The sequence below is a fragment of the Engystomops pustulosus genome, chromosome 1 (assembly GCF_040894005.1).
Source record: "Engystomops pustulosus chromosome 1, aEngPut4.maternal, whole genome shotgun sequence".
NCBI classification, from domain to species: Eukaryota; Metazoa; Chordata; class Amphibia; order Anura; family Leptodactylidae; genus Engystomops; species Engystomops pustulosus.
The window spans coordinates 297,215,832-297,236,817 of record NC_092411.1 but is presented as its reverse complement, the minus strand read 5'-3'; the positions used below and the strand labels follow the sequence as shown (position 1 = coordinate 297,236,817).

The window sequence follows — 20,986 nt, the reverse complement described above, 5'->3', positions numbered from 1 at the left end:
CGGCATTGTACATTACATCCTCCATCTGACACCCGGCATTGTACATTACATCCTCCATCTGACCCCCGGCATTGTACATTACATCCTCCATCTGACCCCCGGCATTGTACATCACACCCTCCATCTGACACCCGGCATCGTACATCACACCCTCCATCTGACCCCCGGCATCGTACATTACATCCTCCATCTGACCCCCGGCATTGTACATTACACCCTCCATCTGACACCCGGCATTGTACATTACATCCTCCATCTGACACCCGGCATTGTACATTACATCCTCCATCTGACAGCCGGCATTGTACATTACATCCTCCATCTGACCCCCGGCATTGTACATCACACCCTCCATCTGACACCCGGCATTGTACATTACACCCTCCATCTGACCCCCGGCATCGTACATTACATCCTCCATCTGACCCCCGGCATCGTACATCACATCCTCCATCTGACACCCGGCATCGTACATCACATCCTCCATCTGACACCCGGCATTGTACATTACATCCTCCATCTGACACCCAGCATCGTACATTACATCCTCCATCTGACACCCGGCATCGTACATTACATCCTCCATCTGACACCCGGCATCGTACATTACATCCTCCATCTGACACCCGGCATTGTACATTACATCCTCCATCTGACACCCGGCATTGTACATTACATCCTCCATCTGACACCCGGCACTGTACATTATATCCTCCATCTGACCCCCGGCATTGTACATTACACCCTCCATCTGACACCCGGCATCGTACATTACATCCTCCATCTGACCCCCGGCATCGTACATCACATCCTCCATCTGACACCCGGCATTGTACATTACATCCTCCATCTGACACCCGGCATTGTACATTACATCCTCCATCTGACACCCGGCATTGTACATTACATCCTCCATCTGACACCCGGCATTGTACATTACATCCTCCATCTGACACCCGGCATTGTACATTACATCCTCCATCTGACACCCGGCATTGTACATTACATCCTCCATCTGACCCCCGGCATTGTACATTACACCCTCCATCTGACACCCGGCATTGTACATTACATCCTCCATCTGACACCCGGCATTGTACATTACATCCTCCATCTGACAGCCGGCATTGTACATTACACCCTCCATCTGACACCCGGCATTGTACATTACACCCTCCATCTGACACCCGGCATTGTACATTACACCCTCCATCTGACACCTGGCATTGTACATTACATCCTCCATCTGACACCCGGCATTGTACATTACATCCTCCATCTGACACCCGGCATTGTACATTACATCCTCCATCTGACACCCAGCATTGTACATTACATCCTCCATCTGACACCCGGCATTGTACATTACATCCTCCATCTGACCCCCGGCATTGTACATTACATCCTCCATCTGACACCCGGCATTGTACATTACATCCTCCATCTCACACCCGGCATTGTACATTACATCCTCCATCTGACCCCCGGCATTGTACATTACACCCTCCATCTGACACCCGGCATTGTACGTTACATCCTCCATCTGACACCCGGCATTGTACGTTACATCCTCCATCTGACACCCGGCATTGTACATTACATCCTCCATCTGACACCCGGCATTGTACATTACATCCTCCATCTGACACCCGGCATTGTACATCACATCCTCCATCCGACACCCGGCATTGTACATTACATCCTCCATCCGACACCCGGCATTGTACATTACATCCTCCAGAGATGAGCGAGCACTAAAATGCTCGGGTGCTCGTTATTCGAGACGAACTTTTCCCGATGCTCGAGTGCTCGTCTCGAATAACGAACCCCATTGAAGTCAATGGGAGACTCGAGCATTTTTTAACGGGACCAAGGGTCTGCACAGGGAAGCTTGGCCAAACACCTGGAAACCTCAGAAAAGGATGGAAACACCACGGAAATGGACAGGAAACAGCAGGGGCAGCATGCATGGATGCCTCTGAGGCTGTTTAATCGCACCATTACGCCAAAATTATGGGCAACAGCATGGCGATGACAGAGTGACCGAATGAGGCTAGATAGCATCTAAAACATGCAATAATTGACCCTGACACTATAGGGGACGGCATGGACAGGCAGCAGCGGCAGGCTAGAGAGTGTCATGGCGACATACCCTAAATGGACTCAGGCTTCAAACCAATGGGGGGCAGAGAGGAACCAAAGGAGGTGAGCAAGAAGCGCTGAAATGATTTCCTATGTGAACAAAAGGTTGACGATATATTTAGTCGATAACACAGCATGGTGGCGACATAGTGACCAAGTTCCATAACGTATCTGATGAAACACCCGAAAAATGAGCCTGACACAGCTCGTTTGATAAGGGGACGACATGTGGAGGCAGCCATGGAGACGACTTCCATGATTAAGAGTGACAATATGGGGCATCCATGATTGAAACTTTAGGTCTCCAGCATGGCGGAGTTCCATTATGCATCTGGTGAAACACCCGAAAATTCTGCCCGACACAGCTCGTTTGATAAGGGGACGATGTATGGAGGCAGTGAACTAGTAGTAGATTAAAGGTGGTGCAGTTAAAACTATGTTAGTTGGATCTTGAGATGGAGCTGGCGCTCCGCTGCCAGGCGAGCTTTCGCCAATCCAAGCCCCTGTCTCTCGGCTACTCCCCAAACAGCACTTCTAAGAACCTTTTGTATAAGATCAAGTGTAGTAGTGTTCTTATAAGTTTGGGTTATGGCGGGTGAGGGGAATGTAAACAGATGTGCAAGAAGCGCTGAAATAATATCGGTAAATGATAAAAGTTTGCCAGTATATTTTGTGGATTACACAGCAGGGTGGCGACAAAGTTAACAAGTTTGATGTGCAAGCCATGAAAACAACCCAAAATTCTGCCTGACACAGGTCGTTTGCTAAGGGGACGATGTATGGAGGCAGCTATATGGACGACTTTTGGAGGCAGCTATGGAGATGGGGCAGATTTATCAAGCAGTCTGAAAGTCAGAATATTTCCAGTTGCCCATGGCAACCAATTACAGCTCAGCTTTCATTTCACCAGTGCTTATGAATATTTTAAAGGGGAGCTGTGATTGGTTGCCATGGGCAATTGGAAATATTCTGACTTTCAGACACTTGATAAATCTGCCCCGATGTGTGGAGGTAGCAATGGAGGCAACGTGTGGAAGCAGCTATAAAGACGACGTGTGGAGGCTGCTATGGAGACAATTTAATTTGGATAGTGCCTGTGTGTGGCAGTCCAAAAAAGTTTTCAAACCAGAGGAGCAGGTAGGTGGTCCTCCAGAAAAATTAAATAGATTAAGTGCCTGTATGTGGCACTCCCAAAAATTGTTTAAAACAGAGGACCGGGTAGGTGGCCCTCCAGAAAAATTAAATACATAGAGTACTATAGCTAGAGCCAGTTGGCCTTGGCAAAAAATAGCCAGTTTCCTCTGCTTTAGTGTACAAAGAGGAGGAGAAGGAGGAAAATGAGGAGGAGTGCATAAATTATTCAGATTGAGCTTCCTTCACCTGGTGAAGAATGGAAATCCGGAGAAATCCAGGCTTTATTCATCTTGATAAGCATCAGCCTGTCAGTCGACAGGCGTGTACGCTTATTGGTGATGATGCCACCAGCTGCACTGAAAACCCGCTCGGACAACACGCTAGCGGCAGGGCAGGCAAGAACCTCCAAGGCGTACAGCGCCAGTTTGTGCCACATGTCCAGCTTTGAAACCCAGTAGTTGTAGGGAGCTGTGTGATCATTTAGGACGATGGTATGGTCAGCTACGTACTCCCTCACCATCTTTCTGTAAAGATCACCCCTACTCTGCCGAGACTGGGGACAGGTGACAGTGTCTTGCTGGGGTGACATAAAACTGGCAAAAGCCTTGTAAAGCGTACCCCTGCCAGTGCTGGACAAGCTGCCTGCTCGCCTACTCTCCCTCGCTACTTGTCCCACAGAAGTACGCCCTCTGCCGCTAGCGATGTCAGAAGGGAAATACTGTTTCAGCTTGTGCACCAGGGCCTGCTGGTATTCATGCATTCTCACACTCCTTTCCTCTCCAGGGATGAGAGTGGAAAGATTTTGCTTGTACCGTGGGTCCAGGAGAGTGAATACCCAGTAATCGGGGCTGGAATAAATTCTTTGAACGCGAGGGTCACGGGATTGGCGCATATGGCAGATTTCATGCTAGGCTGCCTGAGTACCAACGCGCAAGAATTCACTACCCTCACTGGCCTGACTGCCCATTTCCTCCTCCTCCAACTCCTCTTCTTCTGCCCATACATGCTGAACAGTGAAGGACTTAGCAATGCTCCCCTCTTCTGTCTCGCCAACATTCTCCTCCTCTTCCTCCTCATCCTCCTCCACCTCCTCCGATATGCGCTAAGAAACAGACCTGAGGGTGCTTTGGCTATCAACAAGGGAATCTTCTTCCCCTGTCTCTTGTGACGAGCGCAAAGCTTCCGACTTCATGCTGACCAGAGAGTTTTTCAACAGGCCAAGCAGCGGGATGGTGAGGCTGATGATGGCGGCATCGCCACTGACCATCTGTGTTGACTCCTCGAAGTTACTCAGCACCTGACAGATATCAGACATCCACGTCCACTCCTCATTGTAGACTTGAGGAAGCTGACTGACCTGACTACCAGTTCTGGTGGAAGTTGACATCTGGCAGTCTACAATCGCTCTGCGCTGCTGGTAAACTCTGGATAACATGGTTAGTGTTGAATTCCACCTCGTGGGCACGTCGCACAACAGTCGGTGAGCGGGTAGTTGGAGGCGGCGCTGCGCTGCCCTGAGAGTGGCAGCATCTGTGCTGGACTTCCTGAAATGCGCACAGATGCGACGCACCTTCGTGAGCAAATCAGACAGATTGGTGTATGTCTTGAGGAACGGCTGAACTATGAGATTTAACACATGGGCCAGGCATGGCACATGTGTCAGTCTGCCGAGTTGCAGAGCCGCCACCAGGTTACGGCCGTTGTCACACACAACCATGCCTGGCTTCAGGTTCAGCGGTGCCAGCCACAGATCAGTCTGCAGTTTAATCGCCTAGGCTCCGCAGTTTGAGCACCGCCTGCTGTCGCTTAGCGACGGCAGTGCTGCTGTGCCTAGAGCTACCGACTGATGGCGCCATGCCCACGGATGGTAATTCGGAGGAGGAGGTGGAGGAGGGGTAGGAGGAGGAGGAGGTATAGTAGGCCTGAAAGACCTGGACCGAGGTAGGCCCCGCAATCCTCGGCATCGGCAGTATATGACCAGCCCCAGGGTCAGACTCGTCAGTCCCAGCCTCCACCACGTTAACCCAATGTGCCGTCAGCGATATATAGTGGCCCTTCCCGGCAGCACTCGTCCACGTGTCCGTGGTCAGATGGACCTTGTCAGAAACGGCGTTGGTCAGGGCACGGATGATGTTGTCTGACACATGCTGGTGCAGGGCTGGGACTGCACATCGGGAAAAGTAGTGGCGGCTGGGGACCGAATACCGAGGGGCGGCCGCTGCCATGAGGTTGCGAAAGGCCTCGGTCTCCACCAGCCTATAGGGCAGCATCTCCAGGCTAAGTAATCTGGAGATGTGGACGTTGAGGGCTTGGGCGTGTGGGTGGGTTGCACTATACTTCCTTTTGCGCTCCAGCGTCTGGGGTATGGAGAGCTGAATGCTGCGCATGGAGACATTGGTGGATGCTGTGGAGGATCGTGGAGGCGAAGATGTGGTTTTCGCACGGGAGGTGTTTGGGCCGGGGTCCTGGGCAGGGGGCTGACTAGCAGAGGCAGCAGATGACACAGGGGAAGGAGCAGTGGTGTGCCCGGCCGGAGGTGAACGGGCTTGGTGCCATTGAGTGAGTGGGGTGTTTAGCATTCATATGCCTGCGCATACTGGTGGTAGTTAAGCTAGTAGTGTTGGAACCCCTGCTGATCTTGGTGTGGCACAGGTTGCACACCACAGTCCGTCGGTTATCCGGTGTTTCTTTAAAGAACCTCCAGACTTCTGAAAATCTAGCCCTCGCCACGGGAGCTTCACTACGTGAAACATTTGGCGCTGATGCACCAGCTCTGGCCCTGCCTCTCCGTCTGGCCCCACCACTGCCTCTTCCAACCTGTTCTGGTCGAGGACTCTCCTCCGTCTCAGAAGCACTGTGTTCACCCGGCCTATCAACCCAGCTTGGGTCTGTCACCTCATCATCCTCCGATCCCTCAGTCTGCTCCCCCCTCGGACTTCCTGCCCTGACAACAACTTCACCACTGTCTGACAAACGTGTCTCCTCATCGTCCGACACCTCTTTACACACTTCTTCCACTACGTCAACAATGTCATCATCACCCACAGACTGCGACCGGTGGAAAACCTGGGCATCGGAAAATAGCTCAGCAGCAACCGGACAAGTGGTTTGTGACTCTGGGAAGGGTCCAGAAAACAGTTCCTCAGAGTACGCCGGTTCAAATGCCAAATTTTGCTGGGAGGGAGCAGACTGGGGGGAAGGAGGCTGAGGTGGAGAAGGTGGAGGAGTGCTGATTTCGGTGACATGGGTGGACTGCGTGGAAGACTGACTGGTGGACAAATGGCTAGAAGCATTATCCGCAATCCACGACATCACCTGTTCGCACTGTTCTGGCCTCAACAGTGCTCTACCACGAGTCCCAGTAACTTCAGACATGAACCTAGGGAGTGTAGCTCTGCGGCGTTCCCCTGCTCCCTCATCAGCAAGTGGTGTCTCACCCCGCCCAGGACCACGGCCTCTGACCCCTGCAGTAGTTGGACGCCCACGTCCACGCCCTCGTCCTCTACCCCTAGCCCTCGGGTTAAACATTTTCCAAATTAAAGTGTAAACTTTAAATTTTTTTTTTTTTGTGTTTTTTATTTATTTTTTTTAAACAAAACGATGCTATCCTATTGCTATGGCTAGTTTCTAACCTACACTTGTAGCACACTACTGGATTTTGTGCTGTGCCTGATGACTTTGAGTTATAAAAAAAAATAAAAGTAAAAAAAAAAAAAATCAGCAGACTGTGCCTAATTTAATCAAACCCCTAATAAATTGTCCCACTTAGGTGTTTGAGATGGATATGTGTGTCACTAAGAGTTAAATATAACGTTCAAAAGTCTCTCTGCAAATTCCTCACAATATGGTACTAGCTGCACTACTAGTGCCAGCAAGCCCAGCCACAAGCAAACAAAAAAAAAAATATATAACATTATTCTAGCCCTAAGAAGGGCTGTTGGGTTCTTGTAGACTCACTCCTGCCTAACACTATTCTAATAGAACACCCTAACGCTTTCCCTGACCAGCAGCAGCTCTCTCCCTAGCGGCATCCAGACACAGAATGATCCGAGCAGCGCGGCCAGCGGCTAGTCTATTCCAGGGTCACCTGATCTGGCCAGCCAACCACTGCTATCGACGTGTAAGGGTACCACGTCATGCTGGGTGGAGTGCAGAGTCTCCTGGCTTGTGATTGGCTCTGTTTCTGTCCGCCAAAAATCACAACGGCGGGAGATGCCATTTTCTCGAGCGGACGAAATACTCGTCCGAGCAACGAGCAGTTTCGAGTACGCTAATGCTCCAACGAGTGTGTTCGCTCATCTCTCATTTCCACCTTTAGTAAAGAATTATGTTTATTAGACCATATTCCTAGGAGATTACATTTGTGCAATAATTAGGTAATCTTCTAATTTTTCATGTTTTAAAATTTATAAATAAAAAATTTACACAAACTCTGTTTTTGTTTTCAGATTTTATCTGTGTTCTGTTCTAATACAAGTACAAGCAAATATATATTCACCCTGTAGTTCAGCTGTAGGATATTATTGCCGGATTCAATGCATATTGTGACACGAGGCAGCAGAAAGATTCTTCAATGGCTCCATCAGGTGTACAGAGACATCAAGCACATGAACTGGATCCGGCTTTAATGCCCCATAGCCCAACGACAGGTCGGATGTATATTTGCTCTTACTGTGGGAATGGAAAGTATTTAGACCTCTCCACGGGTTTCATTCTTTTCTTCATAGCAGCCAATTGGTAAACTCAATAATTTCCTTGTTTTGCTCAATAATATACACTCTGCCCCCAAATACTGACATCAAAAACAGAAATGTAGAAATTGAAGCTAATTTATTACACAATAAAAACTGAAATATTACATGGTGATGAGTATTCGGCACCCGGTGATGAGTATTGGGCCCCCGGTGATGAGAACTCGGCCCCCGGTGATGAGAACTCGGCCCCCGGTGATGAGAACTCGGCCCCCGGTGATGAGTACTCGGCCCTCGGTGATGAGTACTCGGCCCCCGGTGATGAGTACTCGGCCCTCGGTGATGAGTACTCGGCCCCCGGTGATGAGTACTCGGCCCCCGGTGATGAGTATTAGGCCCTTTTGCTCAGTTTTAAGTAGAAGCTTTGGAGCTGGTGCAGCCAGGAGTCTTCTTGGGAAGATGCAACTAGATTTTCCCCGCTGGATTTGGGGATCCTCTGCCTCCTCCTTGCAGATCCTTTCCAGTTAGAAAAACCAACAAACAAACAACTCCAGGAACAGTCAATGTATTCCACCGAATCTTACTGCTCAAAATCTAGAGGACCCCAAATGCCATCTCCTAATTCCCCTGAGGAAGCTCCACTACAGCAAAATATTATATATCCAATGATTCATAGCATAAAATTATAGAAACAATTCAATCTTTATAAGTAAAACAGATAACATGAAATTTTCACTAAATTTATGTGATTAAAAATAACCCATCTAAAAACACACATAAAAACATAAAGCAAGAAAAACGGACAGTGTGAAAGTCAGGTGGGACAAAGAACCGTGATTAGTGCTCTATACGGCGCATGGTCAGAAGCTGCAATACACTCCTCCATCTGACACCCAGCATTATACACTACATCCTCCATCTGACACCCGGCATTGTACATTACATCCTCCATCTGACACCCGGCATTGTACATTACACCCTCCATCTGACACCCGGCATTGTACATTACATCCTCCATCTGACACCCGGCATTGTACATTACATCCTCCATCTGACCCCCGGCATTGTACATTACATCCTCCATCTGACACCCGGCATTGTACATTACATCCTCCATCTGACACCCGGAATTGTACATTACATCCTCCATCTGACACCCGGCATTGTACATTACATCCTCCATCTGACACCCAGCATTATACACTACATCCTCCATCTGACACCCGGCATTGTACATTACATCCTCCATCTGACACCCGGCATTGTACATTACATCCTCCATCTGACATCCGGCATTGTACATTACATCCTCCATCTGACACCCGGCATTGTGCATTGCACCCTCCATCTGACACCCGGCATTGTACATTACATCCTTCATCTGACACCCGGCATTGTACATTACATCCTCCATCTGACACCCGGCATTGTACATTACATCCTCCATCTGACACCCGGCATTGTACATTACATCCTCCATCTGACATCCGGCATTGTGCATTACATCCTCCATCTGACACCCGGCATTGTGCATTGCACCCTCCATCTGACACCCGGCATTGTACATTACATCCTCCATCTGACACCCGGCATTGTACATTACATTCTCCATCTGACACCCGGCATTGTACATTACATCCTCCATCTGACACCCGGCATTGTACATTACATCCTCCATCTGACACCCGGCATTGTACATTGCATCCTCCATCTGACACCCGGCATTGTACATTACATCCTCCATCTGACACCCGGCATTGTACATTACATCCTCCATCTGATACCCGGCATTGTACATTACATCCTCCATCTGACACCCGGCATTGTACATTACATCCTCCATCTGACACCGGGCATTGTACATTACATCCTCCATCTGACACCCGGCATTGTACATTACATCCTCCATCTGGCACCCGGCATTGTACATTACATCCTCCATCTGACACCCGGCATTGTACATTACATCCTCCATCTGACACCCGGCATTGTACATTACATCCTCCATCTGACACCCGGCATTGTACATTACATCCTCCATCTGACACCCGGCATTGTACATTACATCCTCCATCTGACACCCGGCATTGTACATTACATCCTCCATCTGACACCCGGCATTGTACATTACATCCTCCATCTGACACCCGGCATTGTACATTACATCCTCCATCTGACACCCGGCATTGTACATTACATCCTCCATCTGACACCCGGCATTGTACATTACATCCTCCATCTGACACCCGGCATTGTACATTACATCCTCCATCTGACACCCGGCATTGTACATCACATCCTCCATCTGACACCTGGCATTGTACATTACATCCTCCATCTGACACCCGGCATTGTACATTACATCCTCCATCTGACACCGGGCATTGTACATTACATCCTCCATCTGACACCCGGCATTGTACATCACATCCTCCATCTGACACCCGGCATTGTACATTACATCCTCCATCTGACACCCGGCATTGTACATTACACCCTCCATCTGACACCCGGCATTGTACATTACATCCTCCATCTGACACCCGGCATTGTACATTACATCCTCCATCTGACACCCGGCATTGTACATTACATCCTCCATCTGACACCCGGTATTATGCTTCCTCCTTTCGTTAAGAAGCATGTTCGGTAGACCATATTCCCGGGACATTATTTGTGTGCTATCTTTGGATAATCTTCTTTTATCCCTGTTTGAAAACATCTACCGTCTTGTGGGGAATTGCTCTGGTAGATGCCTTGTAACAGTGCAGGAAGTGGGGACACACGCGGGGTAAAAGTCCAAAAATCAGCCTTGGCTTAGGCACATACAAAATACAAAAAAAAACCCCTGTCCGGCTAGGCACTGCCTAATACAATAACAGCACCTAACTCCATGTACCAGGCTGCCTGGCACACGCTCTTGGCCAGCAGTAGTACAGGAGGCATTCAGTTACCTTTGCTGTGAGAACAGGGTCCAGCCTTCAGCTCTCCAGGTAGTGCAGTCCATATCAGGCTCTAACGAGGCCTGTGACCTGCATCTGTGGGCTATACAGAAACCCAGGACCAAAGCCGGGTGGAGTAGGAGTCCCACTACCAGCCTATCTCCATAATAAGCAGGCCGAGTACGGACATTACAAATGTTTCTATGCTAGCGAGGCCAACATAGACCAAACAGACTTCTCCTGCTTACCACATGTCTGCATTATCCCTTGGGTTACTGCAGACAAATCCAGGGCTTTTACCATGTATTTTTTTATCTCCCGATAGGACAGATAGCGGTTCTTCCAAATGACACCTCTCACTTTCTCACACATATATACCTGTGTACAAGCCCAGTTTTTCAGCACAAAAAATTTGCTGAAAAACCTTCAATTAAAAAAATAAACCTATATACTCACCCTCCGGTGCCCTTATGCTCAGTGCGGCTCCTCTTCTTCCTTCCACATGGGTCCTCTGCTTTCATCGGTCTTCTGTAACAGCCGACAGAGACGCGGCCATGTTATCTGCCTGCCAGCGCCTACTATGACATCATCAGCGGACGCATCATAGTATGCGCCAGCCGGCAGAGCGCATGGCCGCGCCTCTGCCGGCTGTTACAGAAGACCGAAGACAGAATGCTACATGGGGGCTGGCTGTATACTACTGGGGGCTGGCTGGCTGTATACTACATGGGGCTGGCTGGCTGTATACTACATGGGGCTGGCTGTATACTACAGGGGGAAGACTGGCTGTATACTACATGGGGCAGGCTGGCAATATACTACATGGGGACAACCTGGCTATATACTACATGGGGACAACCTGGCTATATACTACATGGGGACAACCTGGCTATATACTACATGGGGACAACCTGGCTATATACTACAGGGGGCAGGCTGGCTATATACTACTGGGGGCTGGCAGGCTATATACTACAGGGGGCTGGCTGGCTATATACTACAGGGGGCTGGCTGGCTATATACTACAGGGGGCAGGCTGGCTATATACTACAGGGGGCAGGCTGGCTATATACTACTGGGGGCTGGCTGGCTATATACTACAGGGGGCAGGCTGGCTATATACTACAAGGGGCAGCCTGGCTAAATGTATTTCCCACCCTCAGCTTATGCTTGAGTCAATATGTTTTCCCAGTTTTTGGTGGTAAAATTAGTGGCTTATACTCGGGTATATACGGTAATTAACAAATTTACACAAACTTGGTTTTTATTTCCAAATTTTCTCTGCATTATGTTCAGATATTAATGCAAGTGCTTTAAATATATGAGAGAAAATATACATCCACCCTGCAGCCGGGCTGAGGGGCATTATAGCCAGATCCGGCTCATGTGCTGATAAGAGGCAGTAGAGAGGCTTCACTCTACATCACATGTACAGACAAGCAGAACTGGATCCGGCTTGATATTGGCCCCCCAGCCTTGCTGCAGGGTGGATGTATATTTGCTCTTATATAGCTATTGCATTTCTGTAAAGTATCGTGAACAGGTTAAATTACTTTTGTTAATTTCTTAATGGAAATTGTATATTCTGCTTCTACATGAGACACTCGCCATTGTACCATACACTGCCCGGCATTGTACATTACACACCTTTATCTAACACCTGAACACATGGGGATACCCACTTTCCTCCTGCCCCTTTCCCCTGCATGGAGACGCAGGTATTTCACCAGCTTCTACATGCGTTCATGTAATGGTAGATCTGCCCAAATCCACACAATAGTAACGCTCCCCTACAGCGCTCAGTGTGGACACGGGGCTATTGAGGAAGGCGCCCGATCCCTGCTATTACATTGTGAGTCATTAGCACCACAGATGCTTAGTATAACCAATCTTCGTTGTCTCAGTGGACATGGACATTTAGCTTGGACTTGTGGACTATAGTATATCCAGCTGAAGAATGGTGATGTACTTGTGCTTTTTATGTCTTGGAATTTATAGATAAAAAGGAAGATTAGTTATAATAAGGGTCTGTGGTGCTAATGAATCATGGTAGATCAGCTATCAAGACAGGTTGTGGAGCAAATTGCACCCATGAATGAAGGTGGTTGGGCATCCTGGTACAATGTGGTGGAGCAGCTTCAACTGAGTCCTAGCAGTAGGCCTCCATATCCCTAGCACAAGACACCAGACAAGAAGCGAGTCATGAGGAGAAGACCGTCCACCGCACGTGCCCCATGGATGGAATCAGTCCGGCCTCACAGGACTGTAAGTAAGAGGAAACATCCCCCTTTACCATGTTCTGCATTAAGTCACCAGTACAGAGAGATCCACATGCTGCTTCTCCAAGGCCGGATTAGCTTCATGACCATGTGCAGAGGATAACTCTTCCCTCCATGTCTCTCTTTGTGTTCTATACCCTCAAGCCCCCGGTGTAAGCTCCTACTGCATTATAGCTCAATCAGATCCCCAGCCGTCACCCCTTACCCCTCAAGCACTTTCTGTTCACACAGAAGTAGAGCCCCCAAACCCTTCGGTAATTAACAGGTTCCCCACATCACATGCCACTGCTCCCCTGGATGACACTGTGAGAACGGTTGATGTGGAGACCACAACAATGGCATCGGAGGAGCACAGGGGACATCTTATTTAGCTCAGTTTGCACACCAGGCAACGTATCACACCTATTACTGATACGTCTTCTCAAAGGCCATAACGCAGACCCTCTTCCCATCAGATGCACAGGTCCAGGGTAACCATTAATAAAGCAGTACAATATCAACCAGGCAGAGAGTAATAAATAAAACAAAAAATTGGCCAAAAATAACATAGACACAGACAAGTATAGTTGTATCCACGGAGATCTGATGAGAGCTACGTGCACCTTTATTTTATACCCTTCCCGAGGTAGGAGGGTTTATCCATTTGCGTAAGTAACTCAAGACAGTATAATTGTTGATATATAAAAAATTGTGCAAAAGTGTAAGAAATAGAACATAGACATGTGTTTCCCAATAAGACAATTATACAGATGTCATCATATTGTTTATGGAATCTTGGATTGCATTCCTCTGCATCCTTCCAAAAATCCAAACCAAAGACCAACTATTGTGAAAGAACCACAAAATATGGGATGTCCAGCATCCATCCAGAAAACCTCACTGCTTCCCCTATCTAAAATGTCCTAGTCCATATAAACTAGCAAAGAATAATGGAATGGAATTCCTAATGTTTCCACTATATCAGTCCATTATAGAAGTCCTTTATATATGCTGTGCAGAGGTTTTCTTATAACATAACTCCACAATGGATGCAATTGGCAAGATTCTCCGCAGCTTGCTTTCCACAATAAGTACAATTGTTCTGTGAGGCCGACAAATTTGAAGTTGTTGTGGTTGAAGCATCTACTTCTGTCGTCTGTGGTAGTGGAGCAGGAATGGTCATCATCATAACCTGGGACGCTGAATCTCTGATGATAGTCAGGTTAGCTGATTTTGATTTTCCAGCAAAACAGTTTGATTGTAGAATCCTTTTCAATAGTAAAAGAAAAATTTTCACTAGGATAAAAAAGCAGTATTAGGAAACAACCTTGTATCAACATATGGGAAATTCCTGATATCCACCCTCCAATTCCTTTGAACTAATTAAATGGGTTAAGCCATGACAACTATAGAGGGGCGAATCGATTCTAACGATTCTAACTTCGGTTAGAATTTCAGGAAAATTTGATTCATCACGAAGCCAAAGTTTATGCTGATTCGCGGGAACAAAGTTTTTTTTTCCCCTCTTTTTTTCAGCTAAATGGGCGTGAGAACAACATATAACATGGGGCAGAGAACTCTGGGAAGGAGAAAGGAACACCCCCGATGACATCTGCAGGCCTGTAAGCCAATCAGCGACCGTTATGTGATGTCACACAGCAGACTTCCGCTGCTTCGTGCAGTAGGCAGGCTGTGCATAAAGTAGGCAGTGTGTAGGCAGCTGTGTATAAAGTAGGCAGTGTAAAGTAGGCAGTGTAGGCAGTAGGCAGTGTGCACTGAACTCCACTGGTGAGGAGAGTAGCAGTGACCTGGAAACGCAAATTGACGATGATGTAGCCGATCGCACTTGTGAGCCGGGTGTAGCAGGGGATTCATCATCACCAAGTGAAGAGAGTGTCAGCTAGCGCGTTAGGCAGCGGAGCAGGCAGCAAGTCGCTACTGTGGCTGTGAGTCAGCAGCGTGGCAGCAGTGTGAGAACTGGAGCCAAACATCCGCAGGGTACAAATCCTACTTCGCAGGTCCAAGTAAGCAGTGGCACCGGGGCTCAGCGAGACAGTGGTAGTAGTTGCTAAGTGCAGAGTGTTGGCAGTAAAATTACCACCCCGGCGGTGTGGCAGTTTTTTTGTAAAGACACCAGAGGAGCCGAGCGTGGGTATATGTCGTATCTGCGGGCAGAAAGTGAAGCGTGGCCAGGGAGCTAACCTTGTCACCACGGCCCTGCGCCAACACATGCAGCGTCACCATCCAATGGCCTGGGAGAAACGGGTGTCAGATGTGGTCCATCCTGCCGCAACACAGCAACAGCAGCAGCAGCACCTAGTGGCACACATGCTGTTTCAGCAAGTCAAGGCTCCAGCACCTCTGCCGAAGGGAACTGTATGTGTTTGACATCATCTCCCGGTCCTGCTCCTCGCTATGCATGGCGCCAGCAATCGTTGAGCGAGGCAATTACAAAGAAACAACTCTATGCGTCCAGCCATCCTAAGGTGCAGAAGCCATGAGGCCAGGACACTGTTCACCACTTCAGCAATTCTTACAAAGCCAAGCACACCCTCCTCGAGTTGCAGCATCAGAACGTAGTCTGATATGCGATGTTTCCACCCGTTGGAATTCCAGCCTCCATATGTTAGACCGCCTGTATGAACAGAGAAAAGCCATTAATGGTTTTTTGATGATGCAAGCGGAACGGAGTATTCCCCTGTGTAACTTTGATGTCAGCCACTGGCAGCTCATGTGTGACACCTGCCATTTGCTCAGGCCTTTTGAAGGGGCCACGTTATTTGTCAGTCACCACGACTGCAGGATGAATAACGTCTTTCCAATTCTTCATGTCCTGGAACTCATGCTGCAAAATCTGTCTGGTCAGGGCACTGGAGAAGTAGAGACTACATCTCATGGCCACTTGAGTCCGGTGGGGGCTGAACTGGAGGAGGATGAGGAGGACATTGGAGCACAAGCAGAGTCTGGTGCAATTTGTGGTTCTTCTACTCAGGTGACAGGAGAGGAGGAGCAGGAGCATCCGGAGGAGGTAGAAGACAAGGCAGATGACCCAAAAGCACTGTGGCAGTATACTGTGGAGATGGAGGCCGGGAGTCCCTCAGAGTCACTTGCACAGATGACCCGCAACATGCTGCTTTGCCTAACTAGTGCCAAACTTGATGCGTGGCCGCAACTTGCAGAGTTTGCAGTAGAGAAGCTATCCTTCCCAGTCAGTAGTGTGGCATCAGAGTGGGTGTTCAGTGCGGGACCATCGTTACCCCAAAGAGAACCCGCTTGTCCACCCATAATGTGGAGAGACTGACCTTTGTCAAGATGAATCAGTCTTGGATCGGCCAGGATTTCAACTGACCAATGCATAATGCATCAGATTAGATCAGCCATTACGCCTCTTCCAAACGTTGAGAAATGAGTAGGGGTTCTAACTACCTGCCTCAGCCACTATTCTGATGCTGCCACCCGCCTGATGCCACACGTCTGCTGCCAGTTGCACCATCTGCCTCCTTCCATCTTTACCAGGGACTGGAATTGTCCGCCACCTCAACACTATATCGTTGTGTCACTCTGCAGGCTCCTGCTGCTGCTGCTGCCACCTCCGCACGATATAATTGTGCCCCTCTCTGGGCTCCTGCTGCTTCTGCTACTAATGCCACCTTCACACTATATCGTTGTGCCACTCTATGGGCTTCTGCTGTTGATGCCACCTCCACACAATATCATTGTGCCACTTTGCGGGCTCCTGCTGCTGCTGCTGCTACTGATGCCACCAACACACTATATCATTGTGCACCTCTGTGGGCTTCTGCTGCTGCTGCTAATGATGCCAACTCCACACTATATCATTGTGCCACTCTGCGGGCTCCGGCTGCTGCTACTGATGCCACCTTCACACGAAATCATTGTGCCACTTTGCGGGCTCCTGCTGCTTCTGATGCCACCTCCACAGTATATCATTGTGCCACCCTGCAGGCTCCTGCTGCTACTGATGCCACCTTCACATTATAGCAGGGTGCCACTCTGCAGGCTCCTGCTGCTGCTGATGCCACCTCCACACAATATAATTGTGCCACTCTGTGGGCTCCTGCTGCTTCTGCTACTGATGCCACCTTCACACTATATCGTTGTGCCACTCTAGGGGCTTCTGCTGTTGATGCCACCTCAACACAATATCATTGTGCCACTTTGCGGGCTCCTGCTGCTGCTGCTACTGATGCCACCAACACACTATATCATTGTGCACCTCTGTGGGCTTCTGCTGCTGCTGCTACTGATGCCACCTCCACACTATATCATTGTGCCACTCTGCGGGCTCCTTCTGCTCCTGCTGATGCCACCTCCACACTATATCATTGTGCCACCCTGCAGGCTCCTGCTGCTGCTGCTACTGATGCCACCTTCACATTATAGCAGGGTGCCACTCTGCGGGCTCCTGTTGCTGCTGATGCCACCTCCGCACGATATAATTGTGCCACTCTGTGGGCTCCTGCTACTTCTGCTACTGATGCCACCTTCACACTATATCGTTGTGCCACTCTATGGGCTTCTGCTGCTTATGCCACCTCCACACTAAATCATTGTGCCACTCTGCAGGCTCCTGCTGCTACTGATGCCACCTTCACACTATATCATTTTGAGACTCTGCGGGCTCCGGCTGCTGCTGCTACTGATGCCACCTTCACACTATATCATTGTGCCACTCTGCGGGCTCCTGCTGCTGCTGATGCCACCTCCACACTATATCATTGTGCCACCCTGCAGGCTCCTGCTGCTGCTACTGATGCCACCTTCACATTATAGCAGGGTGCCACTCTGCGGGCTCCTGATGTTACTGCTGATGCCACATTCACACTATATCATTGTGCCACTCTGCAGGCTCCTGCTGCTGCTGATGCCACCTCCACACTATATCATTGTGCCACTCTGTGGGCTCCTGCTGCTTCTGCTGATGCCACCTTCAAACTAAATCATTGTGCCACTCTAAAGGCTTCTGGTGGTGATGCCACCTCCACACTAAATCATTGTGCCACTCTGCAGGCTCCTGCTGCTTCTGATGCCACTAACACACTATATCATTGTGCAACTCTGTGGGCTTCTGCTGCTGCTGCTACTTATGCCACCTCCACACTATATCATTTTGCCCCTCTGCGGGCTCCTGCTGCTGCTACTGATGCCACCAACACACAATATCATTGTGCCACTCTGTGGGCTTCTGCTGCTGCTGCTGATGCCACCTTCACTCTATATCATTGTGCCACTCTGCGAGCTCCTGCTGCTTCTGTTTTTGATGCCACCTCCACACTATATCATTGTGCCACTCTGCGGGCTCCTGCTGCTACTGATGCCACCTTCACACGAAATCATTGTGCAACTCTGCGGGCTCCTGCTGCTGCTGATGCCACCTCCACACTATATCATTGTGCCACCCTGCAGGCTTCTGCTGCTGCTACTAATGCCACCTTCACATTATAGAATGGTGCCACTCTGCGGGCTCCTGCTGTTGCTGCTGATGCCACCTTCACACTATATCATTGTGCCACCTTGTGGGCTCCTGCTGCTGCTACTGATGCCACCAACACACGATATCATTGTGCCACTCTCCAGGCTCCTGCTGCTGATGCTTCCTTCACACTACATCATTGTGCCACCCTGCGGGCTCCTGCTGCTGCTGCTACTGATGCCACAAAAACACGATATCATTATGCCACTCTGCGGGCTCCTGCTGCTATTGATGCCACCTTCACACTATATCATTGTGCCACTCTGCAGGCTCCTTCTGCTGCTGCTACTGATGCCACCTTCACACTATACCATTGTGCCACTCTGCGGGCTCCTGCTGCTACTGACGCCACCTTCACACTATATCATTGTGCCACCCTGCGGGCTCCTGCTGATACTGATGCCACCTCCACACTATATCATTGTGGCACTCCATGGTCTACCATGTTGCCGCCACCTCCACACCTCTGACCTCATGCTGCTGCTGCTGTTGCCACCTTTGGGGCTCTCTTTTGTCAAAGACCTGATATTTTCAGGAAAACTGTAATGTATTATGCATGTGGCATCTCGAATCTACAAATTAAAATTTACATTGAATACTTTGATTTCAAATTCATTTCAAACTTCATTGTTGTGCCACAATGTGGCCTCCTCAGCTGTGGGTTTTGTGGGCTCATGCTGCTGCTGATGCCACCTCCACACTATATCATTGTGCCACTCTGCGGGTTCCTGCTGCTGCTGATGCCACCTCCACACTATATCATTGTGCCATCCTGCGGGCTCCTGCTGATACTGATGTCACCTCCACACTATATCATTGTGCCACTCTGTGGCTTTCCCTTTTGCTGCCACCATGTTGCTGACACCTGTGGGCTCCTGCAGCTGCTTCTTCTGCCGCCACCTCCACACTCTTATCATTGTGCCACTTTGTGGCCTCCAGTTGCTGCTGCTGATGCCACCTCCACACTATATCATTGTGCCACTCTGTGGCTTTCCCTGCCACCTGTGGGCTCCTGCTGCTGCTTCTACTGCCGCCACCTCCACACTCTTATCATTGTGCCACTCTGTGGCTTTCCATGTTGCTGCCACCATGTTGCTGCCACATGTTGCTGATGCTGCCGCCGCCACCTCCACACTCTTATCATTGTGCCACTTTGTGGAATACCATGTTTCCACAACCTCCATAATTTGTCATTGTGCCACTCTGCAGGCTACTCGTGCTGCTGCCAACTGACCGCTGTCTCCCTGGAACACCCTGTGATTTCCATAATGCTGTTTTCATCCTCCATCACTCTATGACGTTGCCAGTATTTGGTTTCCCCCTTCGGTTCATCTGCCAGAAGGATGAAAAGCCTCAGGATTGATAGCCAAAAGCAGGAGTGGATACAGAACACACAGGACATGCAAATATCCCATTTACTGCTCATCTCTATTCTGGATCAACTCCTGTTTGTTTTTGGCTTTAGCAATACTGATGGATTATTGACCGAATGAAAGAGGACACTGACAGATGAAAAGAAGGGCAAAATGCACTCTGTTTTAGTGCAGTAATGGCGAACCTTTTGGAGACAGAGTGCCCAAGCTACAACAAAAACACACATATATGTCGCAAAGTGCCAACATGACAAGGAAGAATCAGGAGAGCCAGAGCAGGATCTCCAATGACAATCCATCTCTATCCACACCTTCTTGCTTCTCCTGTAGTTCTGGCAGCCAAGGATGTTGCTTTAAAATAGCACTGAGCATGGCATGTTCTGGTCTGTATTGGATCACAGAAGAAAGTCTTGAGTCCTTTTTGGCAAACTCTGTGTTGGGTTGTAGGCCTGGGTGCCCACAGAAAGGGCTCTGAGTGGCACTTCTGGCACCTGTGCCATAGGTTCGCCACCACTGTTATAGTGGGATCTTGGCCCTCAGCTCTGTCCTTTCGAGCCTGCACAGACGTTACCTTGTCAGGCTGCATTCCCGCTTCACTTATTTGGTGAAGTTGGCCCCTGTAAGTGCCCATGGAATTGAAGAATGAAACGATTCTAAGAGCGGCGGCTGTCATGTGCATGTCATACTAAAACACAGCATTGTTTGAAGACCAAACCACGCTCCCTATGCATATTTAAGCATTGCACAACGTTCTACAACACCCTACAGGCTCTCTGCAGCCAGGAAATACCTGTTTTTAACGTGATTCGCTATGATTCGATTTGGGTCGAATCAAATTTTTCCGAAAAAATTGGTGAATCGGGACGAACCAAATTTTAACAAATTTTCCCATCTCTAATTACATAAACACCCTGTTAATATAGTGTAAACACCTTTTACACATGTTGAAGCG

General features: G+C 49.0%; 1 protein-coding gene across 1 annotated transcript in view; it reads right to left on the bottom strand.

Moving 5' to 3' along the window:
- LOC140084121 (uncharacterized) overlaps positions 1-20,986 on the bottom strand; it is an 88,415-nt gene that overhangs the window by 26,556 nt on the left and 40,873 nt on the right. The window lies entirely within an intron of this gene.